General features: G+C 38.9%; 1 long non-coding RNA gene across 1 annotated transcript in view; it reads right to left on the minus strand.

Moving 5' to 3' along the window:
• Positions 1-644: 644 nt before the first annotated feature.
• LOC103093969 (uncharacterized) overlaps positions 645-13,346 on the minus strand; it is a 33,198-nt gene continuing 20,496 nt past the window's right edge. The window contains exon 3 of the long non-coding RNA XR_001626149.2: positions 645-8,000. This is a non-coding gene — a long non-coding RNA (uncharacterized LOC103093969). The remainder of the gene's footprint in view (positions 8,001-13,346) is intronic.

Consider the following 13,346-nt stretch of genomic DNA (forward strand, 5'->3'; position numbering starts at 1 on the left):
TTACAGAGATAGTTTAATGGAATAGTTAAAACCAAGCATAAAAGTAGTAGGAAATGGAAATCCAGACTCTGGCAGTGGAATGAGATGGCTGAGATGAGTGAGAGCTGGTTGGATGTGTCACCATGGAGCTGCCTTGGAGATCAGAAGTTTCAGCATATTTCTGAACTGTTTAGTGCAAGGAAAGGAATCCTGAACTGCTGGGAGAAGAAAGTTGAATCAAGGCAAACTGATGTTGTGGAAGCTGACTGCTTAATGGGAATAACTAAGTGCCTATTATATGGAGGGCAGGGAAGGGAAGAAAGGAAATCATTTCCTATGCTGGAGCATGAGAACTATATAGACCAAGCCAAGAGAAAAATGTAGAGCTAGATATTTCCCACTCCATCTGGTCCTACAAGAGCCAGGTTCCCCATAGTGGGCAGTATTGGGTTTCCAAGGTTCCTTGCCCACACCCTCATTATTTATTCATATCAAGAGATTCTCTAAAACACAAAGATTATTTATCCAATTTCTTTGTTATTTAATTTTAAATAAAATTAAATATTTTAATTTTAAATAAAATTAAATATTTTAATTTTAAATAAAATTAAATATTTTAATTTTAAATAAAATCAAATATTTTAATTTTTAAATATGTGCACTTGGATTGGTCTACTAGCCTAGTATATGCAGAATTTAGATGTTCTTAGATGTATGTGGTTGATCTAGGTTAGGGGTTCAAACCTATTGAGGTATATTTTTTCCCCAAGTACCTCACAATGAACTCAATAAGCCATTCAAATTTTTTTAGAGTGAGGCATAATAAATGTTACATTTGTGGTAGCTTTGTCCAAGATACTTAGAAATGGAATCTGAAAAGGTTAGGCATGGGAACTGCCAGAGGGTCCTGGGCTCTAGGGTTGATATAGAAGTTGAGCTTTTGTGAAAGTATGATATGTTCCTGCTCTCCCAATAGGATTTATTTATTGGGCAAGGAAGTTCTTCCACAAGTCTGTTTAGTGACCAGTAAATAATGATGTTAACTCATGGAGTCTGGTTGGCTGGGAGCATCTGGTATAGCCCTGAAAGGAAGTAGAACACAAACCTCATGGAAGAAAGAGGACATATCTGAGGAGAGAGCTGGAAGAGAGAGGAGAAAATAGATGGGAGGCTAGGAAGCTGTCCTGCACCTGGGTCTCATTTCTGCCACAATTTACAGAGGTTTTTCTTCTTCTGGGCCAGGAGGCAATGGTTGGAGTCACTTTTTCTAGCTATGGTTTCTGCCCTAAGAAGACAGGCTTACCACATCCTAACCTCTCTGCCTCTGAGAAGAATCTCTAACCCTGGCAGATTATAGTTTGGGAAATGCATGATGATGGTTTTTGTTTCTTTATTCATATATATGTATATATATGCACACAGACATATACATATATATGTATACACACATATACACATACATCTTTCCTTTTTTGCTTACATTTTCTTTTTAAAATCTTCTAATATTTAAATTTTCCTAATTACATATAAGAAGAAATTTTAACATTTTTTTAAACCTTGCCTTCTGTTTTAGAATCAATATTAAATGTTCGTTCTAATGTAGAAGAACAATAAAAGCTGGGGGACTAGTGATCAAACAGCTAGAAAGTATCTGAGGTAAAATTTGAACCCAGGACCTCCTCTCTCTAAATCTGGCTTTTAATCCATTGAGCCACCTAGTTGGCTTTTTAACATTAATTTTCTAAACTTTGAGTTCCAAATTCTCTCCCTCCCTCCTGTCACCCCTCCTTGAGATGGTAAATATTATGATATAAGTTATACATGTGATATCATCTTGCATTCTATTTAAGTAAATGTTATTGCATTCTTAGGATGTCATAATTAATTCTGGCTGGTTAGGGAATGCTCAAGGGAAAATGGGGGTTCATAAGCAATGAACAAATTAATGAATGACTGAAATAGCATTTAGTAGCCACTTACTATTTGAAAAGCACTGTACTAAATATTGAGGTTATAAACAGAAAACTAAAATTCCTTGGTCTCAAGGAATTAATATTTTAATAGTGGAGAAAACAAGCTTCCACTGCAAGTCAGATGGAACGGTTCCATGATTATTAGGCAGCAAAGCAGATGGTAATGCCTCTTCTTTAAAGTCATTTCAACTAATAAAATCATAGCAGTTGCTGGGGTTGAGCCACGTGACAGTGCCCAAGGACTTCGGTGACCAGATCTTCAGAAGCTGTGGCTGGAGTATGAGGGTTTCCAGTCTGGCTGTACCTCCATGTGGATCACTTCTGGAACTGACTCTGGCTCTGGGCTAGAAACAGGATTAGGGGTCTGAGAGATGCTGCCACTTCCAGGGCTCTTGGCCTTACCTAATCCTGAGTAGCAATTAGTCTGCAGATGGTGGTGGCGGTAGTAAGTGACCATTACTCCTGCATCAGTGGGGCCTTAGCTGGAAACAGGGCCAGTGTTTGGGAGATGGGCTGGGTACTGTGGTTCTCAAAGCCTTTGGGATCAAGGTCCTGGTGTCTCCATTAAAGTCTGAGGGGAGGAGGTGGTGATCTGACTCACCCAACACTTGTCACCCCGTTTCTCCCTCTTGGTGCCTTGCTGCTTCAACTAGGAGCTGGCTTGTGTTGGCTTGCTGGATGGTGGCAGTTTTAGTTTTCAAATAGATGTTCAACCCAGACAGTTTCTATGGATCTGAGGGAGCCATATTAGTAAAAGCATAGTGATGAACCCCAACTTTGAAGGCTGGCTTAGAATCAGGCTTGTGGCTTCTGCTGGGCATTGTTTTGTAATTTCAGGGAGCTGTGAGATTCCAAGAAGCCAGGCCAGAAAAGGAGAGCAGGAGGCCACGTTCTTATGCTGGGTAACATCAGAAAGAGGTGGTTCAAAGGGGTGTAAGGATTCCTAATGGAGGAGGAAGAGGGTGCTTATGCTATTGGTGGTTTGCCACAGTTAATAGGATTTTCAATTTGTAAATAAGTTACTTAAAGCTACACAACCAGAAAATTCTTCAACTGAAAAGAAAGTTAGGGATCAGCCCTTTCAGTTTATAGAAGACAAATTGAGGCTCAGGAAGGACAGAGAAGTGATTTGGTCAAAGCCACACAGTAGAGTAGAATCATGACCTATTGATTCTGTAGGGCAGAGCTTGCATCATGACATCATACTATACAATAGCAGTAAGAGATGGCCAAGGGATTGGTACCCTAAACCTGGTGCTAAGCCAGAAAGTGGGAAGAAGATGGACAAGGTGGTAGTATCCATGGACTACTGTTGTAAAATGAGGATAAATTTGGGCCATGATGTATCCATAGTCATGGACTTTGTGGAGGCTGAACCTTTTTTTAAACCCTTATTTTCTGTCTTACAACTGATATTAAATATTGGTTCCTAGGCAGAAGAGCACTAAGGGCTGGGCATTTGGGGTTAAGTAATTTGCCCATGGTCACACAACTAGAAAATGTCTAAGGCTGGATTTGAACCCAAGACCTCCCAACTTTAAACATGGTGCTCTATCCACTGTGCCACCTACCTGCCCCATATGAGCCTTTCTAAATACATATTTATTCATATCTGTAACATTGTCATAAAGTCTCTTCTTTACTGTAAGCAACTTTGAATCCTTTTGAGATTTTGCAAGCATACAGCATTTCCTTTGAATCATTGATACTATCTCTGCTTAAATAATAATAGCTAGCATTTGTTTAATGATCTAAGGTTTGCAGAGTGCTTTATATTATCCCGTTTAATCTTCATAACAATTTTGTGAAGCAGGTACTTCCAAAGTAGGTCTATTTTTTTAGATAAGGAAATGGAGTCGGAGAGAAGTTAAGTGATTTATCCAGGGTCCCAAAGCTCATTAGTATCTGAATCAGGATTTGAACTCAGGACTTCTTACTTCCAGATCTGGTGCCATATCTACTGTACTACCTTGATGCTTTTGCTTTAAAGGATCACTGTAAAGTCACTCATAAAAAGTGGTGGATGTCATTTATATTGGTGATGTTGCCATTTTATATAGAAGGCAACCTACTAACAATACCAAGCAGGCTCATGCCTGGGCCCTATCAAGGCTCTGAGATGATGCTCTCTTCTGATCAGCTATAAGGAGATGGGATAGTTGTGATGTTGGAATAACTCCTAGGGAAAAGATGCAAAGAAGGTGAAAGCTGTCTTTGAACATCTGAAAGACCATCATGTGGAAGGGGATAGACAGGTTTAATGTTTTTCAGAAAGCAGAATTAGTCTTACCAATGAGTGACAACTTAAAACAGAGGTACCGTGTGTGTGTGTGTGTGTGTGTGTGTGTGTGTGTGTGTGTGTGTGTGTGTGTGTGTGCTATATATACATACATAGTTAGAGATCAGGTGGTGACTATCATAGTAACTGCTTTGGTTCTATGTAAGTACCATTCTCATCTGTCCCTCTGATATTACATCCTTTGAGTAATTTGAAATGTGTTTATTTATTCTATTAACAGAGTGTCCTAGAATAAAATATTGTTTACAAGGGGGGAGGGGGGGAAGGCTATCAGCCCTACCTCTCTCCCTACCCATAGGCCCATAGCACTTCTTATACCAATAACAAATTATTGAGTACCTATCATGTGCTAGGTAGGCATTGTGCTATAACTTAATGAGCAGACAAATTTCAGTTCAACATGCCACAGAATTCATGTTTTAAATGCCCAGAGTACCCAAGAAGGATACTCCAGGAGCAGGATGCTCCCCATCAGCAAGGGAATTTATATTCATGTGCTAAGTATAAAAGGGAATTCTTAATACCTTTCTCTAACTTAACTGGGGAAAGAGGTGGCTAGCTCAGTAGACAAAGAGCCAGGCCCAAAGAGAAGAGGTTCTATTACCATGGAGACCAGCCAAAGTTAAAGGAAATAAAGACTGCTCTCAGAGAGGAAGTGATATAAGAATGATAGTTGGAGAATGAGAGATAAAGGTAAGCTTGAAGTGTGAGAAGGGCCTTTTCTCTCTAAGGTTTCCTATGTAAGAATTAAATTTTAATGGTTTGACTAAAATATATGAAATTTATAAATAATATGGTAGTTGCTGATTCAAAGTATTATTGCTTCAAAGTCAAAATGACTTTAATAGTTTTTATTTACAAAAGAGATAGAAAGAGTGAAAACAGAGAAATACAAAAGGGTAGAGAAGACATTAGTTTACCTAACTAAATGTTGCTCCAGTGCTCAACTCTGTTGACCTTCAACTGGAATTTAACTCTCTCCAGAAGACAGGAAGGGAAAGCTAGCTATCCATTCACCCAAGTTCCCTCCAAGAGGCAGGTCAAGATGATGATGATGACTCCAGTCAACTTCCTTCTTGGAGTCAACTTCCCTAGCCCCAGAAATTCAGGGCCTTTTATAGTGGCTTCTTGTCCCTTCCTCTCTTCACGAGGGCTAACCACAGCTTCCAAATTGTTCAGCAATGCCCAGGGAGCAGTGTTTGTGTGACCACTTCTTACTTTCTGGAGAAGTGAATGCTAATCAAAAGAGTTTGCAGATTCCTGATGGACTGAGGTTGTGAATTCTCATTTCCTGGCTGATTGATCTGAGCTACTCTACCTAGTGCTAAATAGGGTGTTCAAGCTTTTATTGATTCAATTCAAAAGTAGGAAAAGGAGAGTTAATTCTGTTTTCACAATGTAGTAAGGTACTAAGTAAGGATACTTAAGTTATTGTTAACCAAAGCTTAACTCAAAATAGACAAAGGGAATAAAGGATTCCCTTTCACAAGTGTAAACTCAAAGAGAACAAAGAATTCCCTTTTATACCCAGGGCAGGGTGTTTCTGGCAGTTGATAGTGACAATTGGCTACTGTAGAATCTGATTGAAGGAGAGTGTATTTTGGTAGCTGTCTATTGCTTAGTGAGTTAGAAAAAAAAAATATATATATATAGTGTATGTTCAGCCTGGTTAGCTAAGCTGAAGAGTTATTAGTGAGACTCTCTCAAATAATAGTTTTTAGGTAGTTTATAAGTTGATATAAGGAGATTTAGGTAGTTTTTAGGTAGTACAAGGGTAAATAGTTAAATCTCTCTCTTTCCTATCTTTCTGACTTTCCTATTTTTTCTCTAGTAAAACAAAAATTTGTTAAACTGCTCTCCTATCTTTGTCAAGCTCCTAATTTTAACCCCTACATTTCTTGGCGAGCCAGCTAGGAGTTTGATTAATCTTTTATTATGATTATTTTCCTCACTTCTTATTAAACTATCCCTATTGGAGTTAGTTAGTTAGAATTTTTAAGAATATATAGACAATTCAGTATGGTGGAGATCATGGCACATGTTCTAAAGGAGCAGTTTCTGGTTTATCTCAAATATAAGTCTCTAGTTTTATTCTCCCAGCTCACATGAACTGTAGGTTGTGTTTCCAGAGTGCATCAGGCTATATCTCCTGGACAGGGTTCTAGGGATATTCTTTAAAATTTAAAATTTTTAAATGTTTTTCCATGTTTCCATGATTCATTTTCTTTCTCTCCCCTCTTCTCTTCCCCCTCCTGGAGCTGACAAGCAATTCCACTAGGCTGTACAAATGTAATCACTTGATACCTATTTCCATATTATTCATTTTTGCTATAGAGCGATATTTTATGGCCTAAGCCCCAAATTACATACCCATATATACATGTGATAAGTGATGTTATATGTTTTCCTTTTGCATTTCTACTCCCATAGTTCTTTCTCTCATTGTGGATAACATTCTTTTACATAAATCCTTCAGGAGTGTCCTGGCTTATTGCATTGCTACTAGTAGCAAAGTCTAGGGATACTCTTGAGGAGCAATGGGGTTCTTTTTTTACTATTGGCTTAAGTCCCCATCCTGGTATATTCCCCCACCAATATCATTTGCCAATAATGACTTATATTGTTCTAAGATAGTAGTTAAAACAAGAGGTAAAGAAAGTAGATTCACTTACATAAAGAACCAGCTTAAATCAAAGGCTAATAGAGTATCCTTAGGTTATTGACCCTGACATAGGAATGGATCTGAGGAGTTAGAAAGTTGCTGAGATAAGGACCTTCTTTTAGGATTGTTGTTCATTCCTTTCAGTCATGTTTGACTCTTGGTGACCCCATTTGGAGTTTTCTTGGCAAAGATATGGGAACAGTTTGCCTTTTCCTTCTCCAGGTCATTTTCTAGATGAGGAAACTGAGGCAAATAGTGAGAGTTAAGTGACTTTTCCAGTCACATAGCTAGTAAGCATCTAAAGTTATATTTGAACTCAGGTCTTCCTAACTCCAGGCTTGGCATTTTATCCACTAGCCACCTAGCAGCCTTCATGATAATTGTCCTGATATAGTTTACCAGGGTCAATAGTTCCCCAGTATCAATTAACCAAGTGATGGTTCCTCAATATCACTGATAAGCAATCAATATCAATTAGCTTTTACTGAGAAGATGTAGCAGAAAACTAAAGGAAGAAAGCAGTCTTCCAGAACTGGAGAAAAAAAGGTGGGTATGCATTCTCTCCTTTACCACTTAAGTCCCTGGGAATAATGGGCTCACATTGAAACAGACACCATAATCATTCCTCACACTACTGATTTGATTTCTGAATGTAGCATTGACAAATCACTTCATTGAGTAAAGGACATTATTTTTAAAAATTAATTAATTTGTTACATAAAATTCCCAGATCTCTCCCATCCTCCTTTCCCTCTCTACATTAAAGAAGACATTTGATTTTTAATATATATATATATATATATATATATATATGCACCATTATGTCTTCCTTGTTCTATATATAATTTATTTTTCTGGAGGTAGACACACACAAGTCATTCTTCAAACAATATTTCTGCTGCTATATATAGACATTGTGTTTAGGCAGCTGTGTTGATCCATGGATGGACTATGTTAATTAAGGGGGGGGGTCATTCCTCAGAATTGGCTCCTTCCTGAGCTCAACTATTGGATCTCTGGGAATTTTTCTGACCTTCGAAATGCAGAAGGTTGAAGCTTAGTCCATTCTGTCTCAATCTTCATTCACCTACAAGGAGGAAAGAAAAAACAAAACAAACTAAAAAATAGAAGTACTATATATACACATGACTACAAGTCAGGTGGTGACTATCATAGTGGCTGCCTTGGTTCTATATAAGTACCCTTCTTATCTGTCCCTCTAATATTGCATCCTTTGAGTAATTTGAACTTTTTGTATATTTATTATATTAACAGAGTGTCATAAAATAAAATACTGTCTACTGGGGAGGTAGGGGGGACAGAGGAAGGTCACTGGTATAACTCTCTCCCAACCCATAGGCCATAAGCCTTAAATTGCTTTTGCCATTAAGGAAGAGAAGGAACTTGGGTTTCCTCATTGGTATCTTTGGTGCCCACTTTCCATTCTTGTATTAACACTGAATTAAAAGAAAGTCCTTCTCCCTGTAGTAAGCTGACAGGAAATATTCTCTCAATGCAGTTAGGTGTTACACTGGATGGAGGACTGGGCCTGGAGTCAAGATGACCCGACTTTAAATCTGGCCTCAGTGTTTTGAATGATAATACATATATAACCCAGATTGAAGTGCTTGCCAGCACCAGGAGGGGGTGATGGTGGAAATAAGTTCAATCATATAACTTGGGAAAATTTGTGTGGAAATTTATTCCACGTAATTGGTAAAACAAATAAATCTGACCTCAGACATTTTTTAGATATGTGACCCTGAGCAAATCCCTTCATCACTGCCTGCCTCAGTTTACTCAATTGTAAATAGGGATAATCATAGTGCCTAACTTATATGTCATTAGCATGATCAAATGAGATATCTGTGAAAGTGCTTAACACAGTGCCTGGTTCCTAGCCAGCACTTAATGCTTCTTTTCTTTCCTTCTATAATTGTTCCATAAGTAAAATCTGTAAAATTTATAGGAATTCCTGGATTATATTGGACAAAATGACCTCTAAGGTTCTGGGCCCATTCAGACAAAATACAAGCCACTTGGCATTCTAGGCTACTTGTTTGTAGAGTCTAACAGCCCTTTCCCAGTGAGTTCTTTCCTCCTAGTCTACTTTCAATTAAAATTCCCTCCCATTTCAGAGTCCCTGTGCCCAGAGTGCCCTGTGCCCAGAGTGCCCAGAGTCCCTGGGCAGAGTGGTCTGCCCATACCTCAGATTTAGAAAGTCTTTGCCCTCATCCTCTTGAGTCCTTAGACTGGAAAGAGGGGAGATGCATTTTATCATCTAGGTTGAACCACCAGTAGGTGGCCCTGTAGTCTTAGAATACTGAGTTCTAAAATGTAAATAAATTCAGCTTTGAGAAAATAGCCTTGGAAGACGTGTAGGTCTTTACTAGTAACTCGAAAAGCAAATGCATCTCTGTGGTTTACATCCTCTGGAAGGTTTTCTCATCTTTTCTGGTTTAATTAATTCTCACATTGTCTTAATTTTGTAAAATTGATTTAATATGGGACTAGGACTTTGTATCATAGGGAATATAGAATTTAGACCTGGAAGGAGATCTAAGGATCATCTTTTTGTTCTTGTTTGATTGTATCTGACTCTTCGTGATCCCATTTGGGGTTTTCTTGGCAAGGATACTAGAATAGTTTGCCATCTCCTTCTTCAGCCCATTTTACAGATGAGGAAACTAAGGCAAATAGGGCTAAATGACTTTCCCCAGGGTCACATAGCTAGGAAATATCTAAGGCTTGATTAGGACTCAGGTTTTTCTGACTATTGGCCCAGCCTTCTATTCACTGTGCCACCTAGCTGCCCTTAAGGATTTTCTACTCCAGCACAAGGCAGCTAGATGGCACAGTAGTTAGCATTCTGGGCCTAGAGTCAAGAAAATCTGAGTCTGAAACCAATCTCAGATACATGACCTTGGGCAAATTACTTAACCTGTGTTTGCCTCAATTTCTTCAATGGTACAAGGGAGATAATAACAGTATTTATCATCATTTTACAAATGAGAAAACTACTGCCTAGAAAGATTAATCAATTTGTCTCAGGTCATACAAAGCAGCAAAATGCAGAGACAGGATTCAAATCCAGAGCCCAATAGGTAATGACCAGAGGTCCAAGGCCAGAATGCCTATGTCACCGAGAAGAGTGAATTTTGTTCCCTGAAAGCAATCTGTAGATACCAATATCAGCAGTAGATATAATCTCAGAGGAGAAAATGGCCAATAAGAATCAGATTTCAAAATGTTGGTATTATGCCAGGGACTAGCTTTTCCATAGGGGTTGAGGGTCTTGTGGGAGCTGGTAAGCAGGATTTAGCAGGTATTATTTTTGTTAAATGTCATCATTTGGATGAAGACACCAGGGGAAGCTTCTCTTTATAACAGAAGCTTTAGGCATGCTCAAGTTCAAAGTCCTTTGAGGCATTTTAATAACTTGAACAACTGCCTACAGAAGAATCCCTGTTATGTTCATTACAGAATTCCTGAGCTCTTTTATTGGGGTATTCATGATTATGCCAGACACAGACACCTTACTAAGTGCCAAATACTGGAATGGCTGTGCTACAATTCTCCATTACTTGCATGGGATCATAGGAGAAGACTGAATTTTAGCACCATAGTCACTGGATAGAATTTTTTTTAAAGATGCATGGGTTAACTGAAACCTTGACCCTCATGTAGGAGGGAAACAGTGGGCGCCAGATTGACTACCCTAGAAAGAAATTGAGTTTTTGCCAGTTGGCTTCTAGAAGATCTGCGCTTTCTGCATTTTTCAGTAAGGGAAAGAGGGAGTAAGAATGAATGCTGCAGAGAGCAGCAGTAGCTGACCCCTGGAAACGAGGCCTTGTATTTTCCATGTGGGAATTTTTTTTATGGTGCCAATTTAAAATAGATTCTTATTCACCAGAACAAGTGTCACATTTCCATTTGTTTATAGTGCTGGTAAAGTGCAATGGCATTCCCTTATTTTCCTCTAGATACATTCATTCAAGTATACAGAATGCCCAGAATTTTCATAGCAGCTCAAATGTAATTTCTTTTAAACTGTTGCTATGTCCAGCTTTGACTACAAAATTAGTTCCTACAGTTTTTGAGCTGCTCTCTCTTCTGGTACATTGTCAACCTCAACAGTGATGGGTCCAGGGGGGCAGCTGGGTAGCTCAGGGGATTGAGAGCCAGGCCTAGAGATGGGAGGTCCTAGGTTCAAATCTGGCCTCAGACTCTTCCCAGTTGTGTGACCCTGGGCAAGTCACTTGACCCATATTGCCTAGTCCTTACCACTCTTCTGCCTTGGAGCCAATACACAGTATTGACTCCAAGATGGAAGGTAAGGGTTTAAAAAAAAACCAAAACAGTGATGGGTCCAGAAGAGGCCCCTCTAGATGACTCCATTCAGGAATCTACCAGGCATGTCTCTCTGCATTCCCCCTATACTCTGACACAGCTTAGTAATTATTTATACATTCACTCAAATGACATTTATTAAGCACCTACTATGTGCCAGGTTTTGTGCCAATTATTGATGGAGTTGAAAATTCTCCTTATGCTCAAATTCTTCCTTTTATCAGTCTGATTCTTATCCAACCAGTTTATGATGTTACTTTTGCTTTGCATATCTTTTTTTTTTAACCTTTGCTTATCAAGCAGTAAGAGCTAAACAGTTGAGGTTGAGTCACACAGTTAGGAAGTATCTGAGGTCACATTTGAACCCAGAACCTCTAATCAATAGGCCTGGCTCTCTTCTACCAAGCCACTTTATTACCCCATAGTACTACGTGTTTCAAGGATCTTCTGTTAATCTTGATCATCAGATTTCCTTGGAGTTTCTCATGTTTCACTGTGGCCTTTATATTGAAAGTGTAAAATTGAAGTGAGTTCTTGAAAAGTGAGTTCTTGGAGAGTGTCTCTGCTTCTCATCTTTAGTCTTGTACTCATCAGCTTCATGGACCATCTGCTCAACATTTTCTTTGCTCAGACAGCCTTTGTCTTTGGTGATGGTGATCTCATTCTTTTGGGCTGTACTCTTAGGCACAGTAGATACAATGGCGGAGTTGTTTGCACCAGTGTCAAAGACCACTTCAATCTGAAGAATGGCAGGGAAGCAAGGTGGAGGTTTCTTGGGGGCTTGGATTTGCCAAATAGGTTGCTACCTTTATCATTGCTTTCACACTTATAAACTGAGATTAGAATATTAGACTGGATATATGAGTAGGTGGTAAAAGGTCTGTGTCTGCTTGGCAAAGATGATGATATGGAAACTAGAAGTTTTAGTACCAAGGGAAAGAGGAGTGACATCCATTTGGGACAAATCCTATATATTCTCAGATTTATCCCTAGACAAAATGGCAGCCAGGACACTTGCATCAGAAATAATAGCCTCATCATGACTGAAAATTGTTTCATATCAGTTCAGAACTGAACTCTTGTTTAGGTCCTTGCTGCTGGAGAAAGTCTGTAAAGGTTTTTAGATCTTAGAGATGATAGTGGAACCACCCACTAGAGTGATATCCTGGATTTGTGACTTATACAGCTTGGCATCCCTAAGGATTTTTTCCATGGGGTTTAGTGTGTCATAGAAGATGTTAGCATTCCTATATTCAAAGGAGCATGAGTGAAGGGCATAAAAGCCAATACCTTCATGGAGAGTCAGTCTCAATACTGGTCTGAGTATACTTCATATATTCACAAGTGGACAAAGGTAGCAGATGGTTCTCTTCTCACTGATGTTCTTTTGTGCTCTGAATTCAGCAATCTATGTGGTTGTCCTTAGCTATGGGTTAGACTTCTTTTTTTTTAAACTACTACTTTCTGTTTTAGTAACAACTCTAAGACAGAAAGGCAAGAGCTAGGCAAATGAATGAAATTAAGTTAATTAATTAAGTTAATTAACTTGTCCAGGGTCACATAGCTAAGAAATATATGCGGTCAGATTTGAACCCATTTCCTCCCAACTCCAGGCCTGGTACTCTATCCACTGTGCCACCAACTGCCCTTGGCTGTGGGTCAGATTTCAAAGATACTATCTTTAATTCTGAGGGTGGTGAAATCGAAAGGGCCATCTCCAACTCAAAACATCAGTATATTTCTTTTGGTCCCAAACCTGTCTGTGCCATAAGTAATAATAGCAGTAGACAACTTATTGATGATTAAGAGCATGGTGAGACTAGTGATGGTTTCAACATCTTTGGCAATCTGATGTTGGGCATCATTGAAGTAGGCTCCTTCTACGACCTTTGTATCATTAACAATCTTTCCAAGATAAGCTTCAACAATTTATTTCATTGTTGTGAAGATCATAGATGTTATCTCTGGAAAGAAGCTTCTGGCCTCCCTTTGTACTCTATTTGGACCTTAGGCCTACCTTTGGCAACACCACTGCAAAAGCTAATGCTTTGGGGGAGATTATCTAATTGCATACTCAGATCTG

This window comes from Monodelphis domestica, chromosome 1 (genome assembly GCF_027887165.1).
Source record: "Monodelphis domestica isolate mMonDom1 chromosome 1, mMonDom1.pri, whole genome shotgun sequence".
Taxonomy (NCBI): Eukaryota; Metazoa; Chordata; class Mammalia; order Didelphimorphia; family Didelphidae; genus Monodelphis; species Monodelphis domestica.